Genomic DNA, 10,932 nt, shown 5'->3' on the forward strand with positions numbered 1-10,932 from the left:
CGGAGGCCTCGTGGTGGGATCAGATTTGTTGGGAAAGGATAAGAGGTCTCATGGGGGGAAATCGGAGGCCTCGTGGAAAGATCGGTGGCCTTGTTGCAAACTGTGGGCGGGGGAGGGATCAGATGCCTCAGGGGGAGGGGAAATGGGATTCCTCATGGGGGGAATCGGAGGCCTCAGGAGGGGAGGATGGGGAAATTGGAGGCCTCGGAGGATGGGCGAGGGAATGATGCTGGATCAAGGAGGTAAGTGTAAAGGTACTTACCTCCTGGATCCAGAAATCCTCCCCTGACTTTAGCTGGTGGATTCACCAAGGCCTGCAAAACCCGACCAGCCAGCATTAAATTTGTAGCAGTGGTTAAATCTGAGGCATGCCAGCCTCATTATAATATTTAAATGGATGGCCCACCTCTTGTGAGTGGGTTGGCTGCCCGCTCCCATCCCGCCTCCCTTTAAACCGGAAGTGAGTAGGTTGGAGGCAGATTTGGGTCGGGATTCAGTTTTTTAACACTTTAACCTCCCGCCAGAGTGTGAGACCCCAGTGTTTCCTCCAGAAACCTGCCAATGTAAAAATGGTGGCTTTTATCAAACAAAACAGGGATAAATAACCTTACAAGCTGGCAGGAAAAAGTGAGGCTATTATACATACATACTTACACAACTTGCATTCATATACCGTAGTAAAACGTCCCAATGCTTCACAGGAGCATTAACAGACAAAATTTGGCTCCGGGCCATGTAAGGAAATATCAGGACAGATGACCAAAAGCATGGTAAAAGAAGTAGGTTTTAAGGACCATCTTAAAGGAGAAGAGAGCGGTAAAGAGGTTTATTGAGGGAATTCCAGAGCTTTGGGCCTAGGCAGGTGGTGGCACAGCCACCAGTGGTGAAGCAATTAAAATCGGGGACGCACGTGGGCAGAATTGGAGGAATGCAGAGATCATGGAGGGCTGCAGCACTGGAGGAAGTTACAGAGAGGGGTGAAGCCCTGCAGAGATTTGAAAACAAGGATGAGAATTTTAAAATTGTGTCATTGCCGGACTGGGAGTCAATGTAGGTCAGCGAGCACAGGGCGATGGGTCTGCCTAATCTAGCTCTATTTTCTGAGGATGTCACTAAGATGCTGGACAGGAACGGGTCTATGGAATAAAAATAGAAAATGCTGGAAATGCTCAAGAGGTCAGGCAACATTTGTGGAGAGAGACAGAGGCCCCTATTTTCGCCACGATTGTGCACCGTTTTTTTGGTGTGCGCCGTTCTTTGGCGTGAAATCCTACGTTTCCAACTTTCACCAACATTTGTACGCTGGCGCTGACCATGTGCGCCAGGTTAAAACATTTTGGCCCAGACACGAGTGAAAATAGGATCGGGCGCGGTTTTTGTGCAATTAAGCAATTTTGGCTGTCCACAATTTTTTTCAGCATGGCGCACACTTTTGACAGGGTACTCTGAAAATAACTCGGAAAGTCATTTCCAAGTTTTTGAAGCGAGACAATCTAAAAAACAAATATATAATTTTTTCGGAGGGAGCTGAAACAACTCTGTCCAGCTGGGTTCTTTTTCACCCAAATTGCGACTGTCCACCCCAACTCGACGCTTAGCTTGAAAAGCAGCTGGGCTCTGGTGCTTGTGTCCGGCCGAGCTTGCGATCCTGCCCAGCCAGCATTCCTTCAATCCTTGCCTCGAGCTTAGTCAGCATCTGAAATGGGACGTTTTATGCACAGGCACAGCAGCAAGCTCGAAATCACCACTTGTCACAGGTGACAGAAGAAAATCACCGTCTAAACAAACGCATGCGCAGATCAGGGTGTAGTCCAATCTAGGGTATCGCCCAGCCTTGTGGATGGAAACGGAGAGGAAAGGTGTCAGTGATTTAATTATTTATCTGCATAATAACAATAATGGTGGGTGCAACTTTTAGTATGCCTGATGTGATAAGGGCGTGAGCCATACATGGCATGCATAGGCGACGAATAATTCGACGCTGATATCGGGGAGACAGATTGATGGGGAGGCCTTACCCTCAGCGAGTCTATAGGGAGAGGCACTCATATCTGCAACTGAGTGAGGCAGTCTGCGTTTGTAGGCTGTGATTCAGAAAGGAGGCATCACTGAGATCTGCCAAATAATCAGGGCAGACATGCGGCCAAGAAGTGGGAGGAGGACTGCACTACCTGTAGAAGTAAAGGTAACAGCGGCACTTGCCTTCTATGCTACGGGTTCATTTCAAGCTTCAGCTGGGGACGTATGCTCGATCTCGCTGCATGCCACCCATTGCTGCATTCATCAGGTGACTGCTGCACTGTATGCCAAAAGGCACCAGTTCATCACTTTCTCTATAACCACGCAGGCAATGAGAGATAGGGCTGTGGGGTTCTCCAGAATTGTTGGCTTCCCCAAGGTATAGGGTGCCATTGAATGTACCCACATCGCCTTGAGAGCACCCTTGGAAGATTCTGAGGTTTACCACGACAGGAAAGGGTTCCACTTCCTGAATGTGCAGTTGGTGTGCAACTATCTGCAGCGGATCATGGCAGTGGATGCCAAATATCCCGGTCGCATCCATGATGCTTTCATCCTGCGTGGGAGCATTATATCTGCGATATTTCAGGAGCTGCCTGAAGGGCAGAGCTGGTTGCTCGGGACAAAGATTATGGGCTCGTTGTCTGGCTTATGACCCGCCTACACAAACCCCACACTGCGGCAGAGTGCCAGTACAATATGTCCCACATAACGACACGGAGCATCATAGAGAGAACAATTGGCGTTTTAAAGCAGCGTTTACGATGCCTGGACCACTCTGGAGGCTACCAGCAATATTCCCCTCACCACATCGCTCAGTTCACTGTCGTGTGCTGCATGCTGCACAATTTGGCCAGGTACTGGACAGTAAAGATCCTTCTGAGGGGAGAAGGATGGATGAGGATTCGGAGGAGGCTGACGAGGAGGAGGAATAGAAGGAGGAGGACCAGCAGCAGGAGGAGGAACCACCTCAAACTGCAGGACGACAGCAGATGAGGGTGGGGTGATCAAGGGAATCTATAGCCATTGCTCGAGACTTGCATCAGTGGCTAATCTGTGAACGTTTTTCTGCCTGAAGGCTAAACAGTGGCACGTTTGATTATAGTGTCGCACTATGTTCACTGTTTACACCTGTTTTTACTTTTAATAATGTGTTGTTTTATGTTGGTCTAATACTGTTGGTTAAATTCACAAAATAATGCACTGATTCTGGTTAAATTAAAAGAATAGGTTTATTAAACATTTGTACATTTGTACTTAATTTTAATAAAACTTTAATCAAGCTTTTGACTTTTCAATGAAGAAATATCAAACTTTAACATTTTTAATTAACAAAACTTTATTGTATCAAACTTTTCAATGAACAAAACGAGCAACAGCAAGATAGAAATATCTCTCCTTCCCCTTATTCAACCACCTCTTGTGCCTAGTGCCCCTTTTGCCCGCCCTGGTGCCTCTACCCTCAGCCCTGTCTGTTGGCGCAGTAGAATTCCTCGGCCCCTCAGTGAGCCCAAGGTTATATTTTTTTGTTTTTCGTTGGTGGGGTTGGACAGGGACAGACCGAGTAGACACCTTTCTGGAAGGCCCAGGTTTGCCTTCACCTTTTTCAAGCTGTGGTTCACCCTGCGGCACAGTCCCTGAGGTTGGTCTGGGGATGATTTGAGTGGCAGCAGTTGATGCCGCCAATTGGTGTTTTTGAATGACAGTCTGGGCGTTCCCTTATTGCAGCAGCTACCTGCAACATTCCGTCATATGTGTCAGACAATTTCCCCTTCAGCTGTCCTGACAGTGCATCAACTGCATCCACGATTCCCTCCCTAATCTGCCCCGTCAGTGGTGGTCCTATTCCTCCAGACAGTGTTGCTACTTCTCCTGACATTCTCACAATTTCTACCCTCACCTTACATAGAAACATAGAAACGTAGAAATTAGGTGCAGGAGTAGGCCATTCGGCCCTTCGAGCCTGCACCACCATTCAATAAGATCATGTCTGATCATTCAACTCAGTACCCCTTTCCTGCTTTCTCTCCACACCTCTTGACCCTTTGGCCGTAAGGGCCATATCTAACTCTCTTTTGAATATATCTAACGAACTGGCCTCAACAACTGTCTGCGGTAGAGAATTCTACAGGTTAACCACTCTCTGAGTGAAGAAGTTTCTCCTCATCTCGGTCCTAAATGGCTTACCTCTTATTCTTAGTTAGACTGTAACCCCTGGTTCTGGAACTCCCCAACAACAGGAACATTCTTCCTGCCTCTAACCTGTCCAATCCCGTCAGAATTTTATATGTTTCTATGAGATCCCCTCTCATTCTTCTAAACTCCAGTGGATACAAGCCCAGTTGATCCAGTCTCTCCTCATATGTCAGTCCTGCCATCCCAGGAATCAATCTGGTGAACCTTCGCTTTACTCCCTCAATAGATTAAGAGACCAAAACTGAACACAATATTCCAGGTGTGGCCTCACCAAGGCTCTGTACAACTGCAGTAAGATATCCCTGCTCCTATACTCAAATCTTCTAGCTATGAAGGCCAACATGCCATTTGCCTTCTTCACCGTCTGCTGTACCTGCATACCAAACTTCAATGACTGATGTACCATGACACCCAGGTCTCGTTGCACGTCCCCTTTTCCCAATCTGTCACAATTCAGATAATATTCTGTCTTCCTGTTTTTTCTACCAAAGTGGATAACCTCACATTTATCCACATTATACTGTATCTGCCATGTATTTCCCCACTCACCTAACCTGTCCAAGTCACCCTGCAGCCTCTTAGCATCCTCCTCACAGCTCACACCACCACCCAGCTTAGTGTAATCTGCAAACTTGGACACCCATGGTGTCCAGGAGCAATCTGATTAGCTGCATACTCTCCCCACTCATCCCGATGAGCTGTACCATGTCTACCTGCACTTGTCGTTCAGCTATCCTTTCTAGCCTCCTTTGCCGTCTCCCACCTGTTCTTTGTTCCTCGACCCTATTGGGCATCCTTCTCACATGTGCTTTGCTGGACCACACTGGGACCCACATCCTGACCATGGGCTCCACTGGCTACAGGTCCAATATGACCATCTGATCAGTGGGGGGATCTTCATGCTGGCCATTATCCAGATCGTCCTGCTCAAAATCAGGAAACAATTCTGGACTCTCGTCTGGATATCCTTCGGGTGTTACTTCTGCTGGTACTTCTGCTTGTCCTTCTGAATCACTTTCTGCCTCTTCCTGATGTGCAACTGCTGTAAAACATAACAGAGCAGAAATGTTTGTTTCGCAGCAAGGGAGGGGCAGAGGGGGCAGGGAGAGTATTTAGCCAACCCACAGTGCAAATTGCAGGGCTTACCCCATCTCTTTGACCTGGGCCCAGCGTCCACATTGGTGGTGGATCTTCTCCGGTGAGCTTTAAACAGATCAGAGATCCTCTGTTCCAGCTGGCTCAATTGCAGCTTACTTGGTGGAACTCCACCAGTATGATTCCTGTAGGTCCTGATCTTTGCATTCTTCAACTTCAAAGATGCAAATAGAACTTTTTAAGAGAGAGTCCTTTTGTGTGGTGGCCACAACACATGCACACATTTGCAAATGTAATTGCAGTGCATACTTACTTTAACTAATTGTCCTAGGTCCTGTCACTTCTTTTTCAGCTGCCTGATAATTCTCTGGGCGATGTGTAGGGTGTTTGATTTTCGCTCTACTCTGATTCTTAGACCTCGGAACTTATAGTGGGAAAGGACAACACGTGGCACAAAATTTAGGCTTAACCCAGTGTCAGTTTTATTACGCACTAAAACCGACTAAAACTACAGGACTAGACTTCTGAGAGAAATTGACTGAAAACATACAATCACCCTTCCTGGCTATAGCTATTGTAGGTTCGTGGTCATTGGTTCCATGACTGGTTGGTTCTTCTTCTGGCCATTCTCTGCAGTGCTGTTCCTTCCGTGTACGTTCCATACCTCACTTTGCTTTGGTACTCCTCTTCTGTTTCCCGCCGAACGATGCTGGAGGACTGGCAGAGTAACCTCTGAGCTACTTCTGGCTCGACTGATGGAACTGGTCATTTTGTGGTCTCCTCGTGGTCTCCTGAGCTGCTTCTAACTCGCATATTTATATCCACGTTATGACTGATCTCCTGCCACTGCGGTTTTGATAATATTTTTGCATCGATACATTGTTTTGTGGTCTCCTTGGTTGATTGACTGCAATAATGGACTCGTCTGTTTTCCAATTTGCACACTGAGTCTGCAAGGCTCAAGTTGATTTCTCATCTTAACACCTCGTTCCCCAAAAATGTGCACCTGGTGTGGTTCCTTTGTTGTCCGGTCTTTTTACAGACTTGGTGTCTCCAGTGGGTTTGTTTTTCCCCACCCTGGTCAATCAAGTTCAGGGCCTCACATAACAACTCCATTGTTGTTATGCATGAAATCAGTTTTAGTTCCTGACCACAGAATGTCCTTAATTATCCAGCTTAATTCCAAAAGCTTGTATTAAATTCCAAAAACTTGGATTAATCAATTTTTAGTTCATGGTTTCTTTCTGTGCTTTTCTGAAGATTACTAACCTTACAGATGACTACTGCATTGTACTCTACAGCGATGTCATCCCAACGTTGAGCCATTGTTGCAGGTTTTACATTTTTTTCGCTTTTCCCCCTGAGTTGCCAGCAGATCCCATTTCCTCTCAATGATATCTACCAGGGATACCACTTTGTGTGGAAGAAATCGAACGGCACTTCCTTCTCTTTGTCCTTCGAATTCTTCTTCCACTTCCCTCTCAGCCATGTTTTGCAGGTTTTAATGATAAGAATTGCAGAAAGATCCAGCCAACACGATCCCATCACAAAAGGAAAAACGATCCAATCGCAAAGGGATGATCCAGACCAGTAAGTATCTTTCTTCACAGATGCCCAGAGAATTTTTAGCACAGACTTGAAGCTCTGCCCCCACCCCGCCCTCCTCCCCACCCAACCCCCTCCACCCAGACAACTTTGGAGAGCACGGCACCAAATTCAAATATTTGTTTGGTGAAAGTCCCGATTTTTTTTCTGCTGCATACGTACACAAAAATAAATCGTACGTTAACATGCGCGGGCAGCAAAAATTCAGCAAGTGGCAAATAGGGACCCCTAGAGGGTTAATGTTTCAGGTCGATAATCCTTCATCAGAACTGGGAAAAATTAGAGTTGTAACAGATTTTTAAGTAGGTGTAAGGACCGTGAAAGGGAGGGAGGAGGAAAGAACAAAAGGGAAGATCTGTGATAGGGTGGAAGGCGGGAGAGAGTAAAAGACTAAAGGGATGATGGAATAAAAGTTTTTATTCCAGATTCCAGCATCCACAGTATTTTGCTTTTGTGAACGGGTTGATGGAGCAAGGTGTTAGTGTTAGTGTTTATCAGAAGAATCACTCAACACTCAGAGTCGGTTCCAATGCCAGTGCGGCCTTTATTGACGCCAGCGGCGAGGAAGTCTCAGGACTGGATCCAGGCTTCTCTCCGCCGAACAAAGAAACTCATCGATATTTATATGTTTTACAATAGTTCTTTACAGTTACTCAGCCCACTTCGGCTAGACACAATTCAATCATAACGATTATAGATTACATATAGGTTTCTTTAACCCAATAGAATTTCCCTGATATCTCAGGAACTGCATGTTCGGGTTTTGTCAGCTCGGGCTGATTAATGACCTCGTTATGTGAGGCAGATTCTCCCCTTATCTCTCTTCCATGGACTTCGGCTGTGTGAAATCACTGGTTCATTGTATCCAAGGCATTCCTGGTAGTGGGCCTCACAGGGTCATTGCTCGGTCATTGCTCGGTCAGTCCCAGTTCATTACTTGACTAACGGGGTTCCCATCATGCTTGGGCAGCCATTTTATGTGCGGCCGTTTTAAACTTATATGAGTTTAGATATATTCAGCAGTTGCCTAATGCCTAGTGTTTTATATATTCAGCAGGTGCCGAATGCCTACAACAATTCCCTCCTTTTGGTAAAGGGACTAGTCCTAGTCCCCCTTTAACCGACCGCCCTACTTTTATTAGATTCTGTGCACGGCCCGGTACTCCCTGCCTCAACGTGCTGGCCAGTCACGCGGTTTCAGGAGTCCCGGTTGCTTAAATCAAATTGACAAAGGCCAAATCCCCCTGCCCCTTTATTAGACAGACTTGTTTAGTATTTGGGGACTGGTCATGGGTCCCTCTTCGTTGTGCTTGGTGCCTGCATGCCTGGCAGGCCATTATGCCCCATGTTATCGCTAAGATCAATTGTATCCCGACCAGTATGTGTGAAATTATTCGAATCCAAGGATGGATGTTCACATTTATTCCCCAGTCCCAGACCTTTCTCCACCAACTCTGACTTTGTAAGTCTACATCGATATCTTCTTCCAGTACTTTGATTTTAGTTTGCAGTTGGTGGTAGAGCTTTACGGATTGACCCACTCTGAGCCTCAACTCTTTTAATAACCTGGGTGATATGCGCTTGCCCGATCGTGACAGGTCATAGTGGCGTAAAGCAAAAGTTAGGCTGTGGTATAGGGCACTGCAGGTCATTATACTGGTATGAACGCTCTGTGGTAGAGACGCAGTATCTTCCCTTCCCTCCGTAGCCTGCCCTCGCGAAGTGCATGTGTACGGGCACTATTTCTACTACACACCCGTCGGTTCGGTTAAACCCGTACTCGTCTAGCTCACCTCGGCCTACCGGGTGAGGGCATACTGTGATCTCCCCCCCTTTTCTTGCATTCTGTTAGGGAAATCCCGGTAAGTATGTTGTTTCGACGAACGGCGGAGGTGGTGGTCAGATAGTAACGTATGGAGACATTTTCCCGTATTACTCCGATATTCTCTAGTTGGTATAGGGGGAACGGCCCTGAGTCCGACGTGACTATAGGGATCATCAGGACTATCCCTATCCCAGTATTCCTACCCATCTGGCAATCTGGAATTGCTGGGTATACTCGGGTCAGTCCCTTCAGAGTACAATTATCCAGTGTCCCCCTCTGGTTAGCCAACTGAGCCAGATGTGAACTGTCTATCCAATCGGGTCCTTCCCCGCGTTGGATCTGGTCGAGATTGTAGTGGATCTGTCCCACCATCCACAGACCATAAGCGTGACAGAGTTGCCCCTGTCTTTGCTTTCCTGTATCTTCTTTTTCTCTATCAATGAGGTGATTGATGGTTTTGGCGTGAGCTTCCAGGACTGAGATGCCATCCAACTGGATTTCGGCACCCTCCTTTCCTAGGTTGGCTTGGTCTTCCTGGTTTTGCTCCACCCTCTCTAATAACCCCTTCATCACCCCTCTAAGCTGTTCCACCCTCTCATTTAACCCCTGCATCACCCCTCTAAGCTGTTCCACCCTCTCATTTAACCCTTGTATGTCTATCGAGTTTACTACGGAGGTCCCTGTATTGAAAACGGTAGCAATGTCATTAACTATTCCCCTCTTTATCCTGGGGGCTGACCCCTGTCCTCGGAATCTACTGGCACCCATTGCATCGGCAGCCTGCTGCATTACAACTTTACTTAATACATTGTACATTTTCCTTGACTGTTCTGTACAGTATTCCGGCATCTGGATGCCTGAAATATTGATCAGGACAGGCACAATTTCATGTTTAACATTATCATACAATAATTCCCCTTCGTTGTACATTACAATCCCATTTTCTGGTCCCTTAGTAGTTATGGGACAAGGCAGTTCCTCGGGCAATGTAGTGGTTCTTATGGGGCGCGGTGTCGGAGGGGGTGAGAAGCATACATACAATGATATTGCAGCCGCCCCCACCTCCTCGTAGTACCCACACAGCCCCACTCCCTTTTTGCGGTTACTGATTGCTGGGATTGTCCCGGAAGCGTGCAAATTATGCCGAAAGTACATTCATCAGGCCCTTTGACATCCCTCCGTTTAATGCAGCTGCTCCTTATACCCGTGGAGCACTGTACACATACTCTTATTCTTATTAGGATTCACTTGTAACCATGCATTAAAATAGGTCCTGTCCTTGCTCCAGTCCTTGGCTGCTGGGATGCACATTCCATCCGTTAAATTAAACAAGACTCCATAGTTCATGTAGTTGTTTATTTCCTGAGTGCGCTGCAATCCGTCGGTGTCGTCCAGGGTACGTGCCTGTCGCAGGGCTATCCATATTACGAGTAGTGCCGTTCGTATTCCCATTCTGGTAGGTATTATCTGTAATTTTAAACAGACGGCCTGGTCGTCACCAGGGGTTAGGTTTTGCTCTACGAGTATCTCTGTCACCCTGCGAAATCAGAAGCACAAGGTTATAATCGAACCATTTCGAGTTGAATCTGTGGGGCGTGCGCCCGTATCTTTACCCACTTAAATATTACCCAAACTCCTATTATGACCAAGGCCAAAGCTATTCCTCCGAACATCGTTGTCTGCTTTACCGTTAGGTTGGGTTTGTGGACTACACCTACCCACCGTGGGGTACATTGGCTCTATTGCCATAGGTGATGGTGCTATGGCTGCGCACTGCACTATCCGTCTAGTCCCGTTTTCTCTTCCAGCCTGTTTATCTTAGCTTTTAACTCTTCAATTTGTTTTATTGAGTATCTATTTCTTTATTGTATCAGGCAAGTATTATTACATAAGCTCGTTCTGTTTTTATGTTCAGTATCAAACGGCTGTCAATGGAAAGGGCTAACTCCTTTCCAGGTTTGTAAGAAGACCTGATGTCATTACGTGACTTCACGTAATCATCTGAAAAAAAAGTCTGTGCCTTCAAAACTTGCTTAGAAATTAGGAATCCGTTAAACAGCATAGTAAACTCCAATGTTTTCTTAACTTCTAATTCAAGTACTTGCCAAAGAAATCTTTTTTTTTTAATTGATATAAAACGAGACCACACATTTTTAATAGCAATATTGTTTACTGAAATTCAATTTTTTTTT

This window comes from Pristiophorus japonicus, chromosome 3 (assembly GCF_044704955.1).
Source record: "Pristiophorus japonicus isolate sPriJap1 chromosome 3, sPriJap1.hap1, whole genome shotgun sequence".
Classification (NCBI taxonomy): domain Eukaryota; kingdom Metazoa; phylum Chordata; class Chondrichthyes; family Pristiophoridae; genus Pristiophorus; species Pristiophorus japonicus.